At 50.7% G+C, this 11,053-nt stretch overlaps 1 pseudogene; it reads right to left on the reverse strand.

Moving 5' to 3' along the window:
* The window catches only part of LOC130143526 (hydrocephalus-inducing protein homolog), a 68,780-nt pseudogene extending 58,975 nt beyond the window's left edge, over positions 1 to 9,805 (reverse strand).
* Positions 9,806 to 11,053: the final 1,248 nt, after the last annotated feature.

Below are 11,053 nucleotides of genomic sequence, written 5' to 3' on the forward strand. Positions count from 1 at the left end.
ACTTGCATCGCCTGAAAACAGTGCACTGCTACAGTGAAAAGAGCAAGAGGGCAACACAGAATAAGCTCTGCTATGTTTTTATGTGCTTCTTACTTCCTTCTTCCTTTACAATAAACTACTAATAAGCCTGAAGGACACACAAATGGAAGTATTTCTGTCTGTTGTTTATCTGCCAGTCAGTGCCACAATGGTTTCCAGTTCAGCAGAGGCCGTCAGACCATAACGCAAGAACACACGGGAACAGGGGCTGGCACGAGAACACCCACGCTGTACAATGGAGCCATAAAACAGAAACGTGCAAATCAGAAGCAGCAAGAGTAACAAACTGGAAATGTTGCCCAGCAGAAAAATTAGCAGTTCATTTATAACACAAGTGCCAATAAACCAAAAGGCACACCAGCTATTTCTTTTCTGACAGTCCAAGCACGTGGCACATTCCCAAATGACTGCGAGACAGTAGGAAACTGCTCATTTTCCAAGAAAGGGCTACGTGGCATTTCAGCCACTAACAACTCACATGGCCCTATTACTTAGGGCTGAGGCACAATTTTACTCCTTTCAATCAGGAGTGACTTCACTGAAGTCAGACTTACTCCAGGGAAGAACAGATTCAAAGCAAGAGAATGACACAAACCAGCTCCTCATCAGGAAGGCCCGGACCCCACTTCACTGGGTTATCCACAGTCCCTGTGGATCATGCAGTATCAGAGATGTAGGGGTTATTCAAAGGCAGCACTCCTGAGCCTTCCACAACTAACACACAGATACTCTGCAGGCAAGCAACTGCAAGCCCAACACAGGTGGCTTTACAGAACCATCTCCCAAAGCCTGCCTCTTGGCTAAGGGCTTTTCAAGGTGCTCTGCACATCCTGACCATGCTACTGATGCATTTCTAGCTGAGCGACAGCACTCCGGCACTTTGCTGACTCACACTCCACCAAGTATGAGACAAAAAGTTCGATTTATACAACATTCTGGTTCTGCTGTAGAGTCCCCATGTGCTCCTCACCAAGCAGCCCACATCCCTCTCCCAATGCCCTGCAAGGAGCACAAAACCCAGGTCGGCAGAAACGGCCAGGGTGTCGCTCAAGCTGTGCAGAGAACCTCGCTGGCACAGCTCCCTAATGCCACGCACTCACCAGTTCAAGGGCAAGACAAGGGACAAAGTACTGGACATGAGTGCTCCTGGGAGTTATCTCACCCTACTTCTATTTGGGCTGATGTTCATGTGTTGCTCTGCTGCTTCTCTGTAGTTGAAGAGCAGCTCTTTGCCCTTCATGGGAACCGATTTACTTCCATCCCAAAAATGAATGCTCATGAATACTAATCAATCACATTTTAAAGGAAGCAGTGTCCCCTGCAAAGCCTACCTCGGTGAGATTAAGCTCTTATGTCACTTGGGCAGTATGGAGAACTGCCCTAGGCCAACATCATTTTAACCTTCCATACGAATGACGTAAAACAATTTCTCAGTCCCTCCCCAAAGCAACAGATCATTTCACAAGCATGGGGAGCCAGGCACCACAGGGCATTTCCTCTCTAGTTTGCTACAGCCATGCTGTTTGAGGATAGGACAGGGTGTTCAACTAAGTCTAAGCAGCAAACGGAAGATGAGAGAACAGCTGTGCCCAAAGAGAGCCTGCACCTCTGGCCTGGTGCAGAAACACCAGCTGGCTCAGAGCGACCCCCTCACCTTGCATCACCCACAAAGTCACGCAAAGAACTGTGCCAAGAGGCAGCAGAGTGCTGGTGCAAAGAGTCAGCCTGTCTGTCTGTGTTCCCCTGCAGGGCTTCCTCCCTTCCATGCCAGGTACCAAACCCTTTTGCGTTAACAAGCCTCCAGGTAACACCGCCGCCCCTTCACATCACGGCACAGTGCCAGACTTGCCAGGGCCACAGCACCGATGTTCCAACCTCTGAGCAAAAGCACGGCACACGGGGCAGGGAATAGGTGCCAGCTGACACAGCAACCACAGCCCCATGCACGCAGGCACAGCCACACCAGCGTGACTGCCCAAAGGCTCCAGGCTAACACTCTGCCTGCAGATGCTACCTGCCCCTTCACTCCTGTGTGCGCTCCAGATGCCTCAGTCCTCTGCAGCACACCAGCCTCCTGCTGGTTAAAGACATCTGGAGCTCAGCGTGTCTGGGCCAGGCTGGCTCCCTGCCACGAGCACAGCGCATCTTCTCCCCTAGAATCACAGCTGGAGCACAGGTGGGCAAGTATCCTCAGGGGCAGCACAGCGGCAAGGCTGGAACACAGAGGGTATGAAAAAGCATCACCTTCACTCCAGCCCAGGGTGAGGCAGGGAACTGGTTGCCAGATGGGAAAGGGGAAAGCTCTCTGGATCTAGCCATTCCCCTAGCGTTTTCCATCATAATTAAGCCCCTAACATCGAGTAGAGAGGTGCGATGGCTAAACACCTTATCAGCACCCCTCCCTGCCATTTCCCTACTGTCCCACGTGCACCTTCCCCTGCAAACGCCCAGGAAAGCACAGGGAGGGAACGCACAGCTCGTCAGTCCCTGCTGCGGTGGCATCGCATGGTGCTGCCAGCCAGGATGTGACCAGCTGCAGGCTGCCTGACCACAGCCTAGAGCAAACCTCGCAGCACGGCATGGGCTATAACCGGTGTGCAAGAAAAGTGCCGGCTTCAGACAGAGCGTTCCGCCGTCTCACTACCGCGTCCAACACGATACGCATTCAAGAAGCGACTCCAGTTTTCAAAGGTGGTGGTCCTCACTCTGATCAGGCTCAGCTTTGGGTCCTCCAAACAACAGGTTTGTATTTATGCAAACAGGCTTTTGTATTTATAATTATCAGAGCAAACCCGTAATTATGCAGCAATGGTCAGATACTAGAAACCAACACCATGAGAGGCCACCCCACCACACAGTGCACTCTTATCCCTGAAGCCAACAGACATGGCATTAAACGTTCCAGCACTGAAGGATAATCACAGTCTGAAGCATAGAAGAGCCTCCAGCCTATGACAGCATCATCTTCACCACAGGAAAAGTTTCCCCCAGCTGCAGATCCAGTGCAATGCCACCGAAACCAGGACAGTGCCTCAAAACCCACAGCAGATGCCCTGTTCTGAACCCAGCCCCGCAGGTTCACCTCCCACTGAAGGCACACATCTCTCGGGACCTCCAGTCTCACCTTGTTCTCATCAGGGGAGAAAACGATGCGGAAAGTCGCAAGCATGCCAGGCAGTACCTTGCGGCACACAGCATGGTGGCTGATCAGCTTGAAATAAGGTGAGCTCTCCGAGATGACCTTCACCAGCCCAGGAACCTGCAGAAAAGACAGGAAAGTATGATCTTGCAGCTTGTGGAAACAGGAGGAGAAGAGACCTGGTGATACCACCTTTGCAAAGCACTTTTAGCTCTGGAGGTACATGCACGTAACACATAAGAGTGAACATTAATCCCTTCTGCCTGGGCAAAACAGCTCGAGGCCAGAGGCAGCAGGGCGATGAAGGAAGGGCCAAGCAGGGAAGACACCAGCAGCACGGCGGTATAATATCTGAATCAAGTCACCCGTGTATTCAATAAGCCCAGAGAATCTGCTGGCTTCTGCCCGTACACATCCAGGCAGACATGCCCCTAGAAGGGGCATGTATTATCTGAAGGCCAAACAGTACGTGTTAATCCTGGCGGAAGGAAGAAATTCACTTTAACGTGCTGGGTTTGAGCGGGGCAGTCAAGCTGCGGTGCTACAGCCATGTAGGCAGACCAGCAAGAGGGGACCACAGATACTGTGGCCTTACTGGGAATAAAAGCAGCAAATGAAGAGAAAAAGGAGGAGACACAGGAAGACAAAGAGACAACCCCAGAAACAGAGAGATGGCTGGGAAAATCCAAAGGGAGCTGGAAAGAAGCAAGGGAGAAGCACAATATGCCACAAGGAAAGGCTGATGCAGAGGATGAGAGCCAGCAACCTGGCCAAGTGATGGAAAGCCAGGCGACCCCCCAGGCTGTGCCTATCAACTAGGGGCTTCAAAGGCATTTTCTGCCCCGAGATACATGACTGGCACTGCCTGGTGGTGGTTTCATTATTAAAAGCCAACCTCTGCTCTCCGGAGGCTCCTGCTGCCTGTGACTGTAGCCAGGCAGCTGCCAGCGCGGGCAAGCCAGATCCCTGGGGACGCCTGCCCACCCCCAGCAGGCCCTGCAGGCACCCTGCTGCACGGTTCTGACCTCTGGGGCATCACCAGCACACAGACAGCACACAGGCATTTTCCTAGCACATAGAGAGCAACCCCTGAGCGCCAAATCTCAAAGTCTGAAGCAGGTGATTTGGACTGGTGGGCAGCTTCACGGATCAACAACAACCCCACATGAGGCTTGGAAAAAATGGAGGCTCATTCTGCACCACCCACCCGAGCCTGGTAACCCGTGGCCAAGGCAGTCCTGAACTCTCCAAACGCCCTTGGAACCCAGCAATGTCCTGGGGCAGCGAGTTCCAGGAGCCAACTTCACAGTGCAGACAGGCATTTTGGTCACCATGTCCCTTGGAAGGGGAGCACGTGTGGCTCAGACCTTCAGCAAAAGCCACCCAGAACATCTGAGGGTGCTGAGGAACAGCCTGAAGACACAAAGGCAATTTTACAACACGGGTAAGAGCAGGAAGTATATAGTACAGCACTTCTGTAGTTGCATGATTAGAGCCTCTATGTGGAATATATTTTGCTGTCAGCTGGATTTTTATGGGGCAGACAACTTCAGGCTACCATGCAGTGTAACTCAGTATGATTCAGAGGAATGTGGGAAACTGGCACAAAAAACTTGAGACGGAGCACAACGTTGCTTTTCTCCAGGACATCGCCAAAAGCCAACCAATTTAGAGTATAACACCCTCGCAGGATTATCCTCTCTGTCTTTCTGTATTTAAAACATACCAAAGATTTCCCTGGAGCTTATCTTACTTTTACACCCATGCTCTCCAATGGTTGAGCTCTTACTACCTTCAAAACTACATTGTTTTGGGAAAAAAACCACAGTTCACACATTGCCTCCCCCTTCACAGGGCACATAAATCCCAAGGTGCAGCTTTACTGTCTTTTACTGGGAATGGCAGAAATGTTAATGCAGATGATCTTTTCCACTTGAGGAAGCATGAATCGAGCAAATTAACTGTTTGCCTGTTGGCTGGTACTTGGCAAAGATAAACATTTTGAAGTGCTGCATGGATAATGGAGCAGGTGAAGCCAAAGACTCAGTGGGAATGAAGCAGAGAGTAGGAAGAGAGAAACTGAGGACTGAGGCACATTTTAATCAGGGACGAGGATACCTACAGCAAAGACTGCCCAAAACTCAGCGCAGATCACACCAGTGGCATCCCCTGGGTGCAGGCACACATGCTGCATCTTATCAATGTTCCCAAGTTAAATGCCAGACCAGGAATGGTGCAGTACTCTCCCGGAATAACTGAGGGAGCACACCCGCATCCTTCCTTGCCAAAGGGTCTTCCATTTTCACCCATATCCCTGTCACAACCTGTTATCTCAGGAGATACTTGGACTTGCTGTTCTGCCACCTGCAATATGCCTCGACAGCTGTTTTTTGTTGTCCACCTGTTTGCCCTCCCCAACAGGGAAATTTGGAAAGGAGGCGAATTCACCGTCTCTTGTGCACACTTCCATCTTCCCATCGCACCCTGCCCTCACGCATACCTCTTCCTCTTCATTACAGAAGAGTATCCTTAATTACACCCCTCTTTCTGACCTGTCTCTACTGCCCGTGCACTTACTGCTACGTATCAAGAGAAACCCTTGCGTGTAGGAAAGTGCGCAGGGAGAGAACACCGAGCTCAGCTCCTTTCCTCCCTCCTGCCTTTTCCCACCAGCTTGCCCTTGGCACATGCCTCATTCCAGCAAACGTTTCCCCAGCTGAAGTTCAAAAGGTCCCAATTTCCCTCTTGACAGTGGAACAAAACTGCTGACATTTTTCAACTTTTCCATTCTCAACTTTCTTGGGAAGTCTCAAAATGATTGTTTTTTTCAAGTAAAGGTGGAGACCTTTGAGGGCACTTTACCCCGAACATGCTGTGGCTCTCCAAAGGGGAAGCAGAGCATCAAGTTGTCACAGGAAAACCTGAGCAGAACCCAACTAAGCTTAGCAGGACCCTGAAGGGGCACCTAAAGGCCTCCCGCTGCTGCTGCTAAATCAGCCTGCTTCCACTGCTGTTTCAAAACACCTTTCCTGAAGCGCTGTTACCACTAATTATAACTTACTCCAGCATAAAGTGGAGAAGACCCCACCCCGAGCTCTGACAGCCCGTTCAGCTCTCTGTGCAGCTCACCCAGAGGCAGAGGTGCCCTGTGGAAACTGAGATTAACCACGGAGCCACCAGGACACGGTGCACGCTTGAGGGAAAGCACGAGGGCAGGGAAGAACTGTACAGCCCCCAACATTCCCACCCGTGCAGGGCTTCCACGGGGAAAGGTGCTGACCAGAAAAGCTCCTTTCAGCTAGGTACCACCAACACACAGCCAAAACCAGGGGGAGAAACCTCAGCATGGGAAGATTTCCACTGTCTTGCAAAATAAAGGCGGTGAGACGTTTTATTCTGGATGCGCTGTGCTGCAGCAGGCGACTGGCTATGCTGTGCACCGCGCGGATGACACTGCTCTCCAGTTCCAGCACAGGGTTAAACTTCCACATCCCAGCACTTACCTTGTCCACATTCCTCAGAATCAGTGGCACTTCATAGACCTCATCGGGGACGTAGCTCTGAAATACCACCTCTGATGGGAAAGGCTGAAACAAGCTCTGTTCCGGGGCAACTGCTGAGAACTGGAGATGCAAAAGAGAGCAGAGAGTTTCAGCCGCGGGGATAAAGACTCATCGGTGAGAGAATACAACACTGGCCTCCAGCGAAGGACAGTCCCTTGGTGAGTACGCCTGCCCAGCTCACGCTAGGGGAACAGAAGCTCACCCACCTGTGTTCTGAGCAGATCAAAAGTTTCTGGGCCACACTGAGCAGGCTCAAGCGAGCAGCTCTTTTGGCAGGTGTTTCTCCAGGTCTCCTTCTCCAAAAGGCAAGGCAGCACTTACCTCCGGCAGAGCCCTGGGCTAACACGGTCACACAGCCCCAGAGCACTCACTGCAAGAGCTGTAAGCACTCGTGGAGCAAGGGAAAGCCAAGAATTTACAGGAGACCCCATGGGAAACAGTTTGGGGATCATCTTTACTTTGAGACACAGAGACCGAGCCCAACACATCCTCAAATCTCTTTTTTGACACACAGCCCAGAAACCAGGAAGAAGAGAAGACAGGCCAGAAAGGAACACCGCTGTTAAGAAAGCGACAGATGAGGTGGTAAGTTCCAGGTACTTTCCCAGCATCACTGGGCAACCTGAGTAAGGCTGGACTTGGCATCTCCTTTTCCCACGAGCTTTAAATGGATGCTTCATTATATTCTATTATTGCCATTTTCTTTAATACCACTACAGAAGCAGGTCTGAAAACATACAGAAACAGCAAATGCTTACAGCGCCGAGGCGTTACTTTGAGAAAACTCCTCCCTGCTCTGCCTCCCCCCTTCCAGCTGAACTCTTCACACTCACAAGACACAGGCACGTCTCCTGCTTCTCCACAGGAGTCAGGGTCGTGCTGAAGCCAGCGGCCACAGCACACGGCCAGTTCTGTGTGCGCTCGTCCTCACACACACGTTCCCAACCTCACGCGCTGTCTAGGGCAATCCTTAACCAATTTGCTACAGGTCTCTCGCTGGCAGTTTTCCACTCAACAGCCTACCTCAGTCATCTACCCCTTTGGAACGTGTGTTATACTAAGCAGATCTGTAAGAAAAGCAGCTTTAAACACACGTGTAAATAAACATTGATCCAGATAAAGCACACCCACTCCCCTCTGCCCAGGGCCATTCCCCTGTGTACCTGGCGGCCTGAAAAATCTAACACCCTGTACGGGTCCCACTCGATGTTCCAACCCAAAGCATTCATGCAATTGCTTTAGCTACACCTTGAGTAGTTACCGTAGGCCCTCAGCCCTCAAAGGCCAACGCTGCCACCACTGAGGGCATCCTATGACCCCAAGCGTTTGACAGAGACTACACCAAACCAAGGGCTGGCTATTTCAGCAGGAAGGTGGGAAATTGCAAGCTTGCATCCTTGTGGCCCTCCCCAGCCTTCCCCCAGTATCATGCTTTAGCCGCAGTAGCTCATCTCCAGCAAAAGCCACCAACTTCAACAGAGGTTGTTTATATGGGCTTAGCGCAGGTCAGGACTTCAACATCTCACTGGGGAAAAATGTTTTACCTTTCCCCCAGCAGAAGGAACTCCACACCGGCAGCAGTCTGAAACAACAACAGGACTTAGTCACCAAGGCATTTAGATAAGCTGGAGGCAAGCCTGTCACAAGCACGCGCTCTCTTCAAATGTCACATCAAACAGCAAGGAAAAGGGCAAGAAAAGGCTACCTTACGATGGGAGGCTTCGCTCATGTCTAGAATCTGGATAATCTGGGGTTGCCGCATCTCCCGAGTGCTGGCCAGCCTCTGCTTGGTGGTAAGAGTCATCTCCTTCAGGAAGGCAGAGGGAGTCAGCTGAAATGCAAAACACCAGCAAGAGCTACAGAACTGCCTTTATTCAGAAAGGCTTTTCTTCTTCAAGAGCCACCGATGAATAATTTGTGATCATAGCCACTAGGATAGTCCTGGAAGTCCCATAATTACCTGTTGAAATATTTACCATTAGTAAATTAATGATAGAGAGTGCAATACACATGCTCCAAACAAGCAGCTTTGTCCCGTTAGCTTCTCCTTCGTGATTTGATGTGACATGTTGGGGGATTTTGCTCTTCGGGCATTTGTTTCCTTTCCAGTTTGGCCGGAGTGAGCCAGTGACCTTTGAAAAAGGTTGGGAGGAGTTACCAGAAATCCCTTAACTCCACCCTTGCACAACGCTCACAACCACCACACATGTGGAGATGTCACTGCTGGGTGAGTCAGGAAAGCAGAAAATCAGTGTTGTGCCAAGACTGAGGTGGAGAGGAATGGCTCCAAGTTTTAGTTATCTCTTTTGAATTAGTACTTGTTTTCTCTGTTTGGGCCTCCGAGACGCCTCCACAGAAGTATGCAAAGGTATCTCCTCGACAGAGCTTCAGCACCAGGTCATCTTCAGCCAAGTGAGCTCTGGTCAGCAAAGGGCCGTCTGAGGATGGGGAGGAGGAACTGCCCTGACTCCGCTGCTGTCTGCAGCGCTGGATCTGTGCTCCACACGGGATACGGGACAGAACAACTGTTTTGGAACCTGTTCCATCTGGGACCAGCCATACCTCTCGAAACCTTCAGGCAGAGTTTGAGCAGCCCACCACGTGCCCAGCTGCCTGGAGGGCAGGTATGGTCAGAGCAGCGCTGGCAAGCATCCCGAGGTGACAAAACGTTACTGCCCACACAAAGGGGGCGGAGAGAAGCACACGCTCACGCTTCAGCTATTCCGGTGCAATGCCCGGTACGTTCATTTAAACTGGCTCCAGTGGCACATCCAGACACAACTCTGGACTTGCCCTGAAGCAGCACACAGTCCATCCCCTACTGCACCATGGTCACCACCTCCGACAGAAGCATGGCAGCAGAGAGACGGGGAGGTGGTGTCCAGCTTCACGGTGCTGCCAGACAACAGGAGGGGCAGGTAGAGGAAGGACGTGGGGGCAGTTTCCAGCCTTACACAGCTCCTACCTGGCCGCAGCAGGTACTTACAGTTGCAGGCTTCTCTGTCCCTCTGGCTAGCTTCGGCTTACGAGGCACTACCACTTGGCTCAGGAATCTACCAGCCATCCTGGAGGACCCCGTGAACCAGCGGGGCTTTCCAGTGGCCATGCCTCAGCTGACCTGCAAGGAACAGCAACGGGACTTGGAAAATCCAGCATCCCCTTCCATGGCAGACCCAAAGGAGACAGCTGTGTCTCCGGGCTGTGGCATCCTTCATAACTGGAGAGCAGCCGGCATCCCCACCCTGTTTCATAACTAGACCATATTTCAGTGGCAGAGTTAAGACTGATAGAAGTAAAAGCCCAGAACAAACACTCCAAAACAGCCTTTTGCTGTGGGCGCAGTCCCACAAGCCACAAACACACATCAAAGACTGCTGGCACTTCTCATCTTCTCCCCGTCTTCCATGTATTTTGGAACTATTTGCTGGAATTATTATCCAAATCTCTATTAATACCCAAACTGTCCTTTATTACTCTTTAAAAGTTTTTTGGTGGGAACAATGTCACTTCACTGCTTCATTTTGCAAAAACAGCTGACCCGATGTGACTTTGTGCCTGACCCTACTAAGTGCTCAGAGTATTATGAACAACCTTAAACCCAGGGATCGCTGCTGCCCCAAGCATCAAAATCAGACTGCTCTCACTGCTCTCCTACTTTGCAAACCAAACACCCATCCTTTGTGCAAGGAGGTTGGTGATGTTTTTAACTAAGGGACCATAGAGTTCAATACTCTGATTAACAACTATGGTTTCTCAAAGCTAATTTGGTTAGGTTACAAAACTTATCCAGCAAATATGACTCCTTCCAGGCATGAAATTACCATGCCCAAGAGCCTTTCTCCATGGAGAATGAGGGCCTTATTTTTCACTTACTAACACCCAAACTCTAGGCTCCCTACAGGCATTAAAAGCTGTAGCAGCAGAAATAAAAGCATGAAACCATTAAAGTCGCATGAGCAATTAGCTCAAATAGAAATACAACAGATGTGACAGCTTGGCCACTTCAGGCTATCCTAATGGCAGTTCCTCTCAAGCATCCTTATCCTGCAGGCAGCATGGCTTAACAGGTCCATGGGCCATCCTTCTTCTATCACCAGCCTGCTAAACAACCTCCCCATCTGTCTCTCAAAAAGTGGGTGTGCAAGAAAGGGAAAGAAAACACCCCCAGAAAGTGGGTCTCAAGCACCGACAAAAGTCAAAGGTGAGTATGTACAGCATTTACTAAGCACTACTTTGGACGAGAAATCATTTCCCCTCCCTTTCTGGCTAACTGGACCAAGGAACAGATGGATGTCCCCACCTCTTTTTTTTT

This window comes from Falco biarmicus, unplaced genomic scaffold (genome assembly GCF_023638135.1).
Source record: "Falco biarmicus isolate bFalBia1 unplaced genomic scaffold, bFalBia1.pri scaffold_36, whole genome shotgun sequence".
NCBI classification, from domain to species: Eukaryota; Metazoa; Chordata; class Aves; order Falconiformes; family Falconidae; genus Falco; species Falco biarmicus.